This window comes from Frankliniella occidentalis, unplaced genomic scaffold, assembly GCF_000697945.3.
Source record: "Frankliniella occidentalis isolate FOCC.00 unplaced genomic scaffold, Focc_3.1 Scaffold59, whole genome shotgun sequence".
In the NCBI taxonomy this organism is placed as follows: domain Eukaryota; kingdom Metazoa; phylum Arthropoda; class Insecta; order Thysanoptera; family Thripidae; genus Frankliniella; species Frankliniella occidentalis.
The window spans coordinates 937965-951958 of NW_026267189.1; the positions used below are offsets into that span (position 1 = coordinate 937965).

The 13994-nt window shown below is 49.9% G+C and overlaps 1 protein-coding gene across 1 annotated transcript in view; it reads right to left on the reverse strand.

Moving 5' to 3' along the window:
- LOC113216769 (cephalotocin receptor 1-like) overlaps positions 1 to 13994 on the reverse strand; it is a 113568-nt gene that overhangs the window by 62567 nt on the left and 37007 nt on the right. The window contains exon 2 of the mRNA XM_052267801.1: positions 3662 to 3810. The gene's annotated coding sequence lies outside the window, so the exon portion shown is untranslated. The remainder of the gene's footprint in view (positions 1 to 3661; positions 3811 to 13994) is intronic.

Consider the following 13994-nt stretch of genomic DNA (forward strand, 5'->3'; position numbering starts at 1 on the left):
CAGTTATTGTGCAAATAACTTTACCGAGCGGGTGGAGAGTAAAGATTTCCCAGTCCATTGATTGGCAACATAGTTTTCAAGGCCACGGGGTGAAATTTACCCACTACTTGACAGATAAAATTACGCCCGTTTTTTTACAGTGCACGTTTTCCCTCGCCTCAGGGGAGCCGACGGATGGCTGCCACCACCCTTTCTTTCACTCCCCCGCACCCTCCTCCACCACTTCCTCTCTCTACCTTATTCATCTCCCTCGCTGCCTGGAGCGTGCCGCATCACACGAAGTGCACTTGGCAGGCGCGGAATAGAAAGTCAACCAGCGAAAAGCGAGATATGGCATTGGGAACAAGGGGGGACCGGTAGCTACGCCGAGGTCCTAGCTGATGCACCAGGGTGCCAATCGATCATATACCACCTATGTCCACAAAGGTCAACACCGCAAAAAATTGGATCAGTTGTAAGGCTGTACAGTAAGAACTTATCCTTATTTCGTAAGAGAAACCGGGAAATTCGAGAAATTACACAAGAAAAAACTTGCGAACTTTTTTGTAGCATGAAAAGAAAGAGCGTGCACGCGCATTTTCTCTACCTCTAGCAGAAATAAAATGTATTAACTTTACAATTGCGTTCATACACCTTCTTCTGACTTGGTTTAGAAATTGTAAACGGCAACTAGGAAATTTTTAAAAGTAATTAAAACCCCACATTATACCGCGTTGCGCCTTTTAAAAATAAAGACTAACGTAAGCCTTGATCGTTACGACAAATGCTCACTTCGTAGCGAGAAAATAGAGAAAGGCGTTCGCCAATTTACCGCCGTTTTCGGTGATCATTTTCACTTCTTCTGCTATTCCTCGGCCGGCACAACACCCACCAACACCCACTCGGTGGCCGTGACCCGCTGCCGGGGGCGCCACAGCTACCTGTTGCAGGCCGGGGGGCCGGCGCGGGCACCTCACCACCTCACTCCTCCGAGCGAACGAGTAGTAGTCCAGCAAGCACCGCGGCACACACAGGCTGCACAGAGCTTTCACGAGCTCTGCAACGTCAGTTAACTCGTTGAGTGTTGCGACGTGACCCACGCCGAGGGTCCCAAAGTACACGCACTGTTTAAAAAAAATGCTGTAAATTTACAACGAAAATGTGATTAATTTTGTTAGCAGCACATACTGTATTTTTGCAGGCATTACTGTAAAAAAGCAGCGTTAATGAAAATCTCGGAAACAAAGTTTCCGACCGAATGCAGTTACTTTTATTTTGCTCCTGTAAAAAAACAAAAAACATGCAACAATACGAGTGTCCTGTTATGGAACAAATGTGTTGCTAAAAAAAATTAACTTCTCTTTTACTTGTAAATGTACAGCAAAGTAGTACGCAGTAGTTTTTGTTTTGGGCCAATATGTGCCGAATATCACAGGTTTCGAGAGAGTTCAAATGAAAACAACATTTCTGTTAACAGGAGAGTCAATCCCGCAGTATGTCGCCATGTTACAGTTATTTTTAATAGTGCACCCTACGCCCACGCCCTTTTTTTGGCAACTCTCGTTTACCGCCCGACTACTCCTAGGTAAGAAATTTCCGCGAACAGCTAATCAAGATCCAGCCTGAAATCCCTTGAGGAATCTGAGCAAGGAGGGAGCTGGTGCTAATGGGATGGCATGGCACGCCTTGAAATAATCGAAAAATCAAGGCATCCTCCCGCTCAGGACCAATATATGCATCCAAGGCCACGCAGCCCCGACTTCCGATGCCGCCAGCATAGCTAGGTGGGGGGTCGTATTGCTTGCTGGGTCAACATTCGCCTGGAGGCAGATTGCTCCTCGAGCGCTCGTGGGGGAACTTCGTGATGAGCAAGGCGGCGATGGCTGCGCGGCAGGGAGCGGACCCACCCGACCGCTGGCGGAGCTCGGCAACCATGTTTACCCGTTGCCCCGTGCACCAGGACAGCGGGATAGGAGCAACCTCTTTGGACTGGAGTCCGACATCCTGTGTATACAGGACTTTCGACTAGAAATGAGCCACTGTTGCTAGACGAGCAACGAGCACGCGGGGAGCGAGACGGGGATTGGCCCAAATGAACAGCGAGGGTGATCAGATGTGTTTAAAACGCCGGTTTGAGGTATATTACAAGGTAAAAGCAATGCCTGGATTTTTTTAAAGGGGCAAAACTGTGAGAAATTTCCCTAATTTAGGGAAAATTTTTGAGCTTTTGAGGATTTCTTTTCAAAACATAGAGACAGGGAGAGACAAGACATCTTGAAAATCAGAGGAGTTTTCTTCAAATTAGGGGACTTTTCAAAAGTTTTCCCCTTTTCCTGCGCAAAAACGGGGAGAGCAGAGACCGACGCAAGAACACGTACAAACGACAATAATACTACATAATATGCTATAGGGTACTCAGAAACAGACGAGGTAGGTCCCCACCTTTGTGGCGGGTGCGGGCTGCTGCGCAGTTACCGTGACCGGATCCTGAGCGGCAGACAATTAATTAACTCCACAAAGGGGCTCACTCAATGGCGACCGGCGACCGAAGGTGACTAGCGAATGAGTAGCGCAGCCCAGACACGGCGCGGGCCCTCGCCCCTCCCAAAGCGACTCGAACCATCGCCCCGGGGGGGATGGTGGCCAGTGCGCCAGGGTCAAGGGTCGTGGTCGAGGTCGGGGGAGTCTCGCTGGATCAAACACTGACGCGTGTATCTGGTCGAAACTAACGGCGGGCGCGAAGGGACGGTCCGTACAAGGGCACGCCAGGGGGCAGACGGGCTCGCCACACAGCCAATCCAACCGAGTAAATGCCAAGGAGGAGTGTCAAGGCCCGGTCAATGCTCGGTCCGAAACGGGGGGGTAGTAAAAAAAAGTGTGGTAACCAAGGCCAAGATCAAGTCGGACCACCCCGACGCAAGAACATGAGGCAGGGTGGTTGTAATTATGCCTTGCTATTGTATGAGGAAGACATGGTAATTTACCACCCCACCTGCCAGGTGTGTGTTTGATTCGCACGCAGAGTCAATGCTCACTCTCCCAACAACGATCTCTGTTCGGTGAGCTTCGATACGCACGCACGCACAGGGGACCGGGGGAGCGTGATTTCCCCATTGTACACTTCCAGGTGGATATTACAGTCCAGGGGCGGCGGCACTCGTTTCGGTTCCGTGCGGCGAGTCGGGGAGGAGGAGGAGCGCACGCGGGCGAAGCGCTGAAAGAGAACAGACGTCCACTGCGCGGCCCAGCGTGAAATGGGCTCAGGGATGCTAATCCAGCCTCATGTACAGAGCGGGCCGTGGGCCGGACCCCGCTCACCCCCACCCCGCTCCGCGCCGGGCTCGCCTCAGGGCACACTCTTGGCGGCCTTGACTAGCTTAGCGCAATGCTAATGAGATCTTTCGCTGAAAGACAATGCCCTAGTAAAGTTGTATATATAATTGGGAGAGAGGAAAAGGCTGCCCGCGCATTTGATCACCTCCTTCACTGTTTTGTCGGCCGACCGAACCAGCCGTGTACGTCTTCCGCCACCGCGGGCGCAATGCCACCCGCTAACGGCTCGGCAGCCTTTCTTCCTTAGTGGCGCTTCTCTCGAAAGTCCCCGAAGGTGCCCGCGAAGGTCGCGGCGTAATATTTTCTCATTCGGACGCGAAAAGCGGCGACCTGTTGCCGGCGGACTTACCTGACCGTCGAGGCGAGAAGGGTGTGCCTCAGGGGGCGGCTGCCTCGCCAGGCCCTGGCCCTGGCCCTCCTGGCCCTCGCCCTGGCCGCGCACAGGTGGACGCGGCTACAGGTGGGGCTGGCCCACCCGGGGCGGGCCCACGCGCAGACCTGCAAACAAAGCCAAAACGCTCTTTACGAATGCCTTCTCATCTTCCTCACTTGTGCCCCAGGCCAGAACCGTTTTTCTATCTAGCTCTCTTTGTGCATATTTCCTTTCTCATCTTCCCTCCAACGCGAACGTGTTTCGTCTGCATAATAATTAACCCAGTCTAATGCATAAATTTAACAAGAATTTAAAATATTTATGTATAGCTATTGTTTATAAAATTTCCGCTAGTTACCCTCGACTATATGAGTTATAGGTGCAACGCTTGTTTGTCCCTGCTTCCAGCTCGCTATAAAAAGAAAGAAACACGACAGCCTACCCAGCATCCTTCTACTGAACCGGAATATAAAACTTCAATACTTTGAAATAAAAATAAAAAGTGGTACACATTATACACGACATTGAAAATGAATATGATTCCGACTGTTGGCCATCTAACGCGCTACACGACACACGGTGTTCAATAATGTCAACCGTTGATTGCCCCACTTCGTTCGGTCGGAGTCGGAGGGGGCGGCGCTGGCACTCCGACAAAGTGGACATCAACTTAACTGCCAGGGCATCGATCACTGCCGCGACCGCGGGCGGCGGCACGGCTTGGACCAAACACCGACATTCACGTCGTCGGCAATGACCGCGATGACGGCGCCACACGGGACGCTCCGTTTGTGCTTTACTTTCAGCCCCCGCGGGACGCGAAGCGAAACAGTGGAGCGAGTAATCGCATAACGGGATCAAATTAAACTTGAGGGAGAAGGACCGTCACAGCGGTGGACGCGCGGTGGCGCGACGATGATACAGTCCCACCAGCCATCACTACTGGGGTGGGCGCCGACGTCACGCCGCGTCACGCTGCCGCCGCGGCCGTCACGCGCCCACCACATAAACGTCACGGCGAACGAAATGAATGAGACAATGTCACGACGGGCCCGCGGCGTGGCGGGGTGCGGCTCTGCGTCGTGATAAATATCCAGTTCGAGCGTCGCGCTGCGCCCAGTTCAACGCCGCGCCCCGCCACACCCCGCCACACACACCGCGCGCACCAAATTTTACAGGAAAAATGCTCCCGGCGCGGTCGTTTTAAAGATAACCCGGCTCCTCTGGGCCCCGCGCTTAGGTTGATGGTGCGGCTGCCGAGCGCCGCGGGGCCAAACGCGCCACGAGCCTGGATCAGCTGCGATGGCGCGACAAACTGCACGCACGGCACAAAACGACGAGTTTGGCGATAAACGGCGGTGCAATCATTTTTAGCTGCGCGCAGTAAAGTCCAAATTGTTCAGAGAGTACGATAAAAAGTAGCTCACGGGTGATGCAGAATAAGAGCTACGGTGAGAAAACATGCACCAATTCAAGTTTAATTTTCACGTGTATGCGTATAATGGAAAACGGGCAGCAATAACATGTTTTTTGATCAACTTATTTACAGTTTTTGACAAGAACGGCAATGCTGTTGCAGATGGAACAGAGCGGCAGCTTTGAACCTTTCTTGTTTTTAGCAGTGCACCAGTCGACACCACCCCAGGTCGCGCGCCCTCAGCAGCGGTGGCCTTGCCCCCCCCCCCCCCCCCCTGTACTTCGGCCCAAGACGCAAATAAAAACATGGGCCATAAAGAGCTTTTATTCTCCCGGGCTCAACAAATGAAGAGGGAGGAGCTCAATTGAGGGGCGAGAGGGAGAGGCGAGGGCGGGGTGTGGGATTGTTGGAAACTAGACCAAGGTGGGCAGTGTTTGTGTGAGCGCCGACACGGTTTCTTAATTAACGAAAAATGCAAAAATATTGAACTGGATACCAGAATATGCTTCGGAAAGTTTCCGGAAATTTTCCTGGAAAATCAGGAAAGTTTCCGGGAAAAATAAGAAAATTTCCCAGACCCCGGTAATTTTTATTTGTTTTTGGAAAGTTTTAGAAATTTCAAAGATCTTCTTGAACTTATATTTGTTTCTTTATAGTGCACGTACAGTTACAGTGCAAATCTCCCCTTGTTTACGAGAGTATATGGCTGGGGCGGGACCCCTTCGGCTACTACATTCTAGGAGCTCACGAAGTCTCGTTCTCGTTAGTAGACTTACAGTGCCCGGCCCGCATCCCGACGCAGAACTCCCGCGTGGGGTGGGGGTGAGTCCTCCACTGTGAAAAATGTAGTCGTAAATTTACAAAATAAATTGTTAATTAACGAGGGCACATTTTATACTCGCCAATCCATTTGAAGTCGATACGTACCCCATGATATTTTTACGATTACAAATTGTAATTTTACAACTTGCGTCAAAAAAACTTTTCCTGTCAATCTTCCTACTTTGGTCCCCACTATGGTCCTATCGTATTCAGTGAAATAGGTGCGGCCCAGCGGTGACCAGCTTTCATGTCAGCCACACGCGCAAACCGCTGACGCCAACCAAACGCTTCACTGCTCGTTCTATTTCTCTTCTTTTTGTTTCAATCAACTACAGCAGATGCGACCAAAAAATAACAGTTTGCATGCCAACCAATTTGGGGAATGTAGTTTGCGAAAGGGCAATTAATCGCAAAGACGGAAATTTGCTCACCAATTTTGTAGTTTACTTATCACCGTACTGGTAATCAATGAAAAGTGTGCTCGTCATGTTGTTGATGCACATCAATTTTAATATCCATGGTCATTCCAAATATAACGTTTGTCTTGACCCAACTGCAAATTTATAACATGTTAGTGATAAGACACTAGACGTTATGTCGAGGAGCAGCCAAATTGTCGGTGTGACGAAGAGAGCAAGCATTTTTTGTCAAAGAGAACATGAAGTAAAACGACACCAATCTTGTGTGCAGTGTACGGGGGTTGAGTAGGGGATGTATCGCACGGGAGAGTGGTCCCTGTGCTGGATGGCCGAGCTGTGGGACCGATCTGACGCGCCGGCCGTGAAAGCACCATGGCGACGCAAAGTGGATAAGACAAAAAAACATCACAAAAAACAGCACAACAGGGCGAAACTGGAATTGAACAGTCTCAGAGTGGCTCCGCAGAGAGAGAGAGAGAGAGAGAGAGAGAGAGAGAGAGAGAGAGAGAGAGAGAGAGAGAGAGCGGCCGAATGCGCACGATACCGCGGTCACTAAGCTGGGGCGGGCAAGTGAGGGCTCTCTCGCGCAGAGCAGCAGGGGTGCACTGTAAAACGATTACGAACTAAATGCTTTGCAACGTTACGAATAATTTTCGTTCTTTGTATTGCAAAGAAATTGTTCGTATTGCAAAGCGGTTGTTTGTTGTTTGTAAGGCTAGACAGGTTCTTACGAACAATCGGTTTGCATTACAAACTATTTGTTTGCAAGCTTACGAACAACTTAGTTCGTAATACGAAGCTTTAAAATCCTTTGCAAGCTACGAAGGTTTTGGTTTGCATTACGAACCTATTGTTCGTCGGTTCGTAAGCAATTTACAGTGTGGTGTGCGGTCTAATAGTCCCCACCATCCTGGGGAAGCCGCTGTGGTATTACGCCAGAAGGATCGTCACTACTCTGCTCGGGCCCAGGTGGCCCGCTCGTCCTGGTTCTCGGTCGCCACGGCTGGGCCTGGACGAGGACGAGACGCTAGCCAGCTAACTTCTCGCCCGGCCACGGCCAATACCGGGACGTGTACGTCCCCCGGACCGGAAGGCACCCGGAAATAGGGGCGGCGGCGAGCGGTAAGAGGCGGATAGAAGGCGAGGCGAAAGTAAAGGGAACCCCCTCACCTCCCATCTCCCGCCCAGCCCCTCGGGACAGCCTCCAAATCCTCCTCGCGGTTGTTATTAACCCCCGGACGACCAACACACTCCCCAATATGTGCTCTGTGTAGGGTTGGAAATTTCCGGAAAATTTCCGAAAGTTTTCGTAAAAAAAAAAATCGGACAAAACGAAAAATTTCCGGTGTGTGGGAATTCTCCTCATTTTACCGTAAATTTTCCTTATTTTCCGGGAAATTTTCCGGAAACTTTTCAGGACTTCCAACCCTATAAGTGCGGGTCGGAGAGAGTCAAACAAGACAGTGAGAAGTCTCTTTTGGCGTGCCAAACCGGCCACGTGGACCGGGCCGTACTTGTAGCGCGGCTTCCCTTCGAACTCTCCGCCCGCGCACTCGCACACTCGAGAGATCGTTCGATACATCGCCCGACAGCTGTCTCTACCAATCGCGGTGCCCGCCCACCGAGCAGCCCGCGCAGTGAGCAGCGCAACGCATAATGATGAGGAGGCGAGTGAAAAGCAAAGGAAATCGAAGGGGGAGGGGGGGAGGGAACAATTTGGCGTACGGCCGGTTTCCTGTGGAACCCGATCAATCAGTACCACCATTCATTATTCCAATACCAGCGGTCCGCGTGCCAGCCTATCCTGTCTGGCGCCAAACGCACAAAACAAGCGGACACCCTCATTATTTCCTCGTAGCGTTTTTCCTATCCGTTTTCCGACATTTCTTATTGCGCATGCAAAAAATTAATCTTGATTTTTTTTTCTGTGTATGTGCACTGTAAAAAGTTTACGAACTAAATACTTTGCAACGTTACGAACAATTTTCGTTCTTTGTATTGCAAAGAAATTGTTCGTATTGCAAAGCGATTGTTTGTAAGGCTAGACGGGTCTTACGAACAATCGGTTTGCATTACGAACTATTTGTTCGTAAGCTTACGAACAATTAGTTCGTAATACAACGCTTCAAAATCCTTCGTAAGCTACGAACGTTTTGGGTTGCATTACAAACCCATAGTTCGTAAGCAATTTACAGTGTGTGTTCAGGTTTGGAGTAAAAGACAGTGCGACAGACCATACTTTCACTTGAAGACATCCCTCATCCCTCCTGAACTTTAAGTTAGACGCATATTGTGAAGGAAGTGACTACAAAAATTGTAACCCCGATTTGACAGATCTCGTTCGGGTGATGTGAAACGTTCAAAATTTGTAAAGATGGCTTACGAATGTTGTCATTCTGACTTGTCTTATTTCCTGGATCATTAAATCACAATTATTGTCAATTGTTTTGTCAAATATAAAGACGTTTAGTCAGATGTATCTATGGTTATTGTCACTGTCGACAATTTAAATGCTATTTACAAAAGATAAAAATGTTGTCAAAATTATATTACCACATCGATAGATATAGATAGAATAGAGATATTGTAGTCACTAAGTATTTTTTTTTACCATGTGCTTAACAGAGACGTTTGCACACTTTAAGTTCATCGGTTGAACTTTTGGCGTCTCGAATGCTGGTAAGAATAGCATGCAATTTAGTCTCTCGCACATCTTCTTTGTTTCTGTAGTGTCACTCGCAATGCTATGGGAGATTCTTCAATCAGGGACACACGTGCTTCGGAGATCCGAGCAGCCAAGCCTGATGGATTTCTTCCTCCAGTGCCGGGGCCAAATCCAGGTCACCAGGCCGCTGCAGGAGGTGGGTCGCAGGCGGTCGCAAGCAGTCGCAAGCGGTCGCAAGCGGTCGCAAGCGGTCGCAGGCGGTCGCAAGCGATGCCCCGGTGAAGGCAAATAAAACGACCACAACGGGGAGAGGGGAAAAGGGGAAATAAAGAAAACCTTTAAAATGCGAATTGGGGTCGACCAGGTGGGTGCCCCGCCTCCCCCTGCTTGGGTTTGGCCAGGCTGCTCACGTTGTGGGGGCGGGTGAAAAGGGGGGGGGGGGAGACTGCCCGGCGGGCATGAGCCCCGTCCAGAAGCGCCTTGATGCCCACCCTCCGGGCGACGACGACACGACGCCCCCGCTACAAGCACGATAATGGTCACTGCCGCATTTTCGGGCACGAAACTTTACACGACATGCGAGAACTCTTAGCGTGGGGCTTGGGCTTGGCTCCGGCCGGGATGCGAGAGGAAAGGTATGGAGGAGACTGGGAGACTGGCATGTAAAGCGTGCAAACTGTCACGCGCATGGTAGTGTTCAACTCTATGGTGAACACTTTTCGGTGTTGCGGACAGGACGTTTGAATACTTACAAGACAAGTGTTCAGCAGTAAATTTGAACACTTTCAAGTATCCAAAGCTTAATAGCAAACCCAAGGGTTGCACACTTACCCCGACAACTGTTTAGTCGCTCACCACGAGTTCATTTTTAACCTTTTCCTCTTAACATTTTCAAAATAATTTCATACCGGCTGTGTGAATTTTTAGACTAAAGTGGTATGGTTAGGAACTAGTGCATTTTCAGACTAAGTGGTATGGTAAGGAATTACTGAACTTTCAGACTACTGGTCACTCAGAAAAACTTCAGTCTCATAAAGTACGGAAAATTCAGTAAAACAATTTTTTTAAGTGCGGTTATGATCTGCGCGCAATCGGGAAGTCTTTGTGGCCAAGTGGCCGCCAGGTCGCAACGGTGTGGGGGACGGAGACGGGGGTTGTCCGCTACAACTGTCGTTCTGGGAATTAGCTAGACAGGAGCGCGAGGCGCGTCAGACGTCGCGGAGTTCGAGGAAGAGAGAGAGCACAGGGAGGGGAGGGGCGAATACATGGCGAAATAGGCCAGTCGGCTCACAAGACCAGACGGTCTCAAGTTCGTTTGTTTATGATCCGAGCAGAGACGTCTCAAGCCCCTCCCGCGGAACTATATTTATACCGAAAAGGCGTCTGGCGGAGGCAGGGAAGGACGACGGGCTGGCTGACAATCTATATCGCCTACAACGCGTTGTTTTTTCACACCCAAAACGTTTCGTAGGCAGTTGTGGGTGTTGGCCTACTAAAGCCTGCTTTTGTGCCTGTACTACCTGTCGCTGTACCACCAAATGAATGCGCACGGCGCACGGCATGAGGCCGCACAAAAACGGCGCGGCGGGATTCGAAGTAAGCGAAAACAATCACACGCCTAGAAGAAGTGTCCTTTGTTTTGTTTTTTTGTTTGCTTCTTTCATGCAGATGGTACGCAGGAGCGGCACACGGTAAAAACAATGTCTCCTTTTTTTTAGGAAAAGGGGGAAACTTTGAGGAACTTTCATATTCGAGGAACCCCTCAGATCTCGGCACAGATAGTATCGAATCATATTTAAAAGTGAGGGAAAATCTCATTATTATTAAGGAGACTTCCTAATCTGAGGAGTTAACCGAGGTAGTTTTTTAAAGTTCTCTTTTCGCTTTAAAAAATCAGACAATGTTTTCACCTTACAGAGGGGGGCGGGTACTTTCCCCGCTACGACGAGAACAAATAAAACATGAACAGACTCATTTAGTGTTGGATACGGTGGACATCTGGACCCAGAAAACAGCATTCTTGGGCTTGGTTTATTTGAGCCGATTTTCTCAATTCAACTTTTATTTCTTACTCCGAAGAAAAATGTCCCTTGATTCAAGAAAATCGGCTTCAAGCCGAAATTTGCCTTAAATCAAGAATTCATTTTTATGGGTGTGCTTCCATGAATGAAATGAGGATATAAACGCGACAATGCTGTTTGCATTTGATTCAAAGTGTTTGTTTGTGTAGGTTGTGCGATCGCGCGCGAGCTTGTATGTGCGTGTGCGCGCGTGGTGTTCGCGACAGTCCCCAGACAGCCTCCGCGAGAGAGTTTTATTTCCGGGAACTGATGAGAAAGCAGCAACGTTAATGTGTCCGTAGGTGTCGCGGCACAGGATTGGGGAGGGGGGCTGGATGGAGCTGGATCGGGAAGTGTGTGTGTGTGTGTGTGTGTGTGTGTGTGTGTGTGTGTGTGTGTGTGTGTGTGTGTGTGTAGGGGGACCTGGGTGGCGGTGTCGTCTTAAGTGGTGTAGCGTGGCGTGCCCCTGGCACTGCGATGGTTAGTGCGGCTGGGCTGGAGCGAGACTTCCTATACTCTTCCAGGAAGCTGGAGGCGCTCGAGAAAGCGTTTACCATGGTCACCTCCTCCCTCCTCGAGTTACGCAACATTCTCGGTAAGTGCATCTCGCCCTGCACGCATAGCCGTACGCGATGTACAACGCGATTAAGCGTTTTGAAATGAAAAATGAAAAGTTTCGACTCGGACAGAAAGGTGCTTTTCGGGTACTACTTTTCGGGCAGGAAGGTATTTTCGCGTACTACTTTCCGGCTGCACCCGCACCGCCCGCGGCAAGGGTCGAAGCCCGGCGGCGCACGCCGCGTGGCGCTGAGTGCGTCTAGCCGTTAGGACCGGGGCGGCGTGCACTGACCGTCTGGCAGCCATCTGGCACCCGTCTGGCACCCGTATACCACCCATCAGGCACTGCGCTCCTTCATCAAAAGAGAACGGCCAATCAGACCCGCCGGGCCAGAACGAGTGGCGGCACTCAAAGCGAGGCTGGGGAGCTAATGCGCCGTTCCGGGGGTGCCAGCGAGATATCCGAAGGGTGAACAACTTCCGAATTAGGTGTGAAAATTTCGTGATTTGAATTTGAATTGGCTTGAATTGAATTTGAATTGGAGTGAATTGGTTGAAGTCGTGTTTTTGATTTGGTTTGAATCATTATTACGATTTTATTTTACTGAATTACTGTGAACTAACTTGAATACGCTTGAAAAGACTTTGGATTGAATATTAAATTGGCTTAAATTGGACCGAATCAATTGAATCGGTTTTGAATTACTTCTGAATTGTGTAAAATTAAATTGTTTGCATTAGTTTGAATTGAGCAGAATTAGGTTGTACACTTAGCAGGGGAGTTATTCACACCCCTCAGAGATATCTTTGTAAGTTCACGGTACTTTTTTTCGATGTCTACTTGATGTATAAAACTTTTCCGAACACAATGTGAGCAATGAACGAGGAAATCTGATTACGCTTAGATTCGTTCAAATAAAAGATACAAATCCAGTTAGTGTGAGAGGCGAGGCACCCGGAGCCAGCGTTACGAGGTCAGTAAATACTGATTGGATGCGCGACTGGCCAGCTCCGCCCAGGACTCAGCTGCACAGCAGCAGGGGGTCGATCGTCACGCGGGGGGTCCGTCGGTCCGCTCCGTCACGCTACGCTCCGCCACGCTCCGCCACGCTCCGCCACGCTCCGCCACGCTCCGCCACGCCCGACTATGCTTCCTGCCGAAGGGACACACAGCATGCAATATGTGTGACGCGAACCGGCCACCCCCGCCCCTCACACGCAGACAGTGCGTGTTTGGCTTTCTGGGCGTGTGGGGCGCTTGGATATGGCGCGTTCACCAACACAGCAGGGGGGACGGGGGGGGGGGCACAAAATAAGACAGATTGCGTAAGAGGCAATCCCAGAAGGAAATTTACCGCACCCGGCCGCAGAGAGCCGGCCACATAGCAGCGGCAGGGGGTTAGTGTGGACCAATCCCCTTCTGCGAGGGGATCCATTACACTCTCACACTCACACGGATGTCTTTAGACGCGCGTTTTCTTTTAATAGGCTGCGAATAAAGTTAAGTGTCTTTTTGGTTCACACGCTGACGTAATTATATGCCGCAGTTAATTGATATTACTGTTATTCATATCTTAACTGAGCGTATTTTTCAAATCCAACTATAGTATGACAGTCCCTACTGTGGGAAATTTACGACAAGAATGTTCAACGTCATGTCTTCACGTGCTCTATCAACTCAAGTGCGTACACTGTCTACTTTAAATAAAGTGTACATGGTATGTACACATTAATTCAAGTATACATGCCATGCACACTTTACTTAAAGTATACAATGTACACTTTTGATTCGACAGAGGTGCTTGGGGGTATTTCGTTTTCATATAAATTAAGCGGGCGTGCGGCAACGCAATTGCGGTAAATTGCTCGCCTGTTTGTCAAACGTTGCTGCTGCCAGTCATTGGATTGCACTGCATTATCCGCGTGATTGCGAGCGTCGAAGCCTCCCCTTTCCACCACAGCAGTCATGCGCGGTAATGTGCCACCCTCGAGACGAGATGATTGCAGAGCCCGGAAGTCAACCCCCCCCCCCCCTTCCCCTTCCACCCGCACACCCACGCGCCGCTACCGTTTCAATCCTGAGTCAACTAGGGAGAGTCACGCGCCAGAGCGCCGGGGCGACAAAACCGTCAGGATCACGAGAGAAAAGTGCCCATCAAAGAAAATCGAAAAACGTATATTGATTTTATAAATACCGTGCCTATGAGCCGGGGGGGTCGAAGTCATAGGCAGCAATCGCGACGCGGTCGATAGTATTGGTGGTCCCACCGGGACGACTTTCCATACTCAGGCTTCTTATGCGCTACCTTTATCCAAACTTGAGCGATAGCTGTGTTTCGCGATTCTAGCAAACTGATTTGCTTAAAAA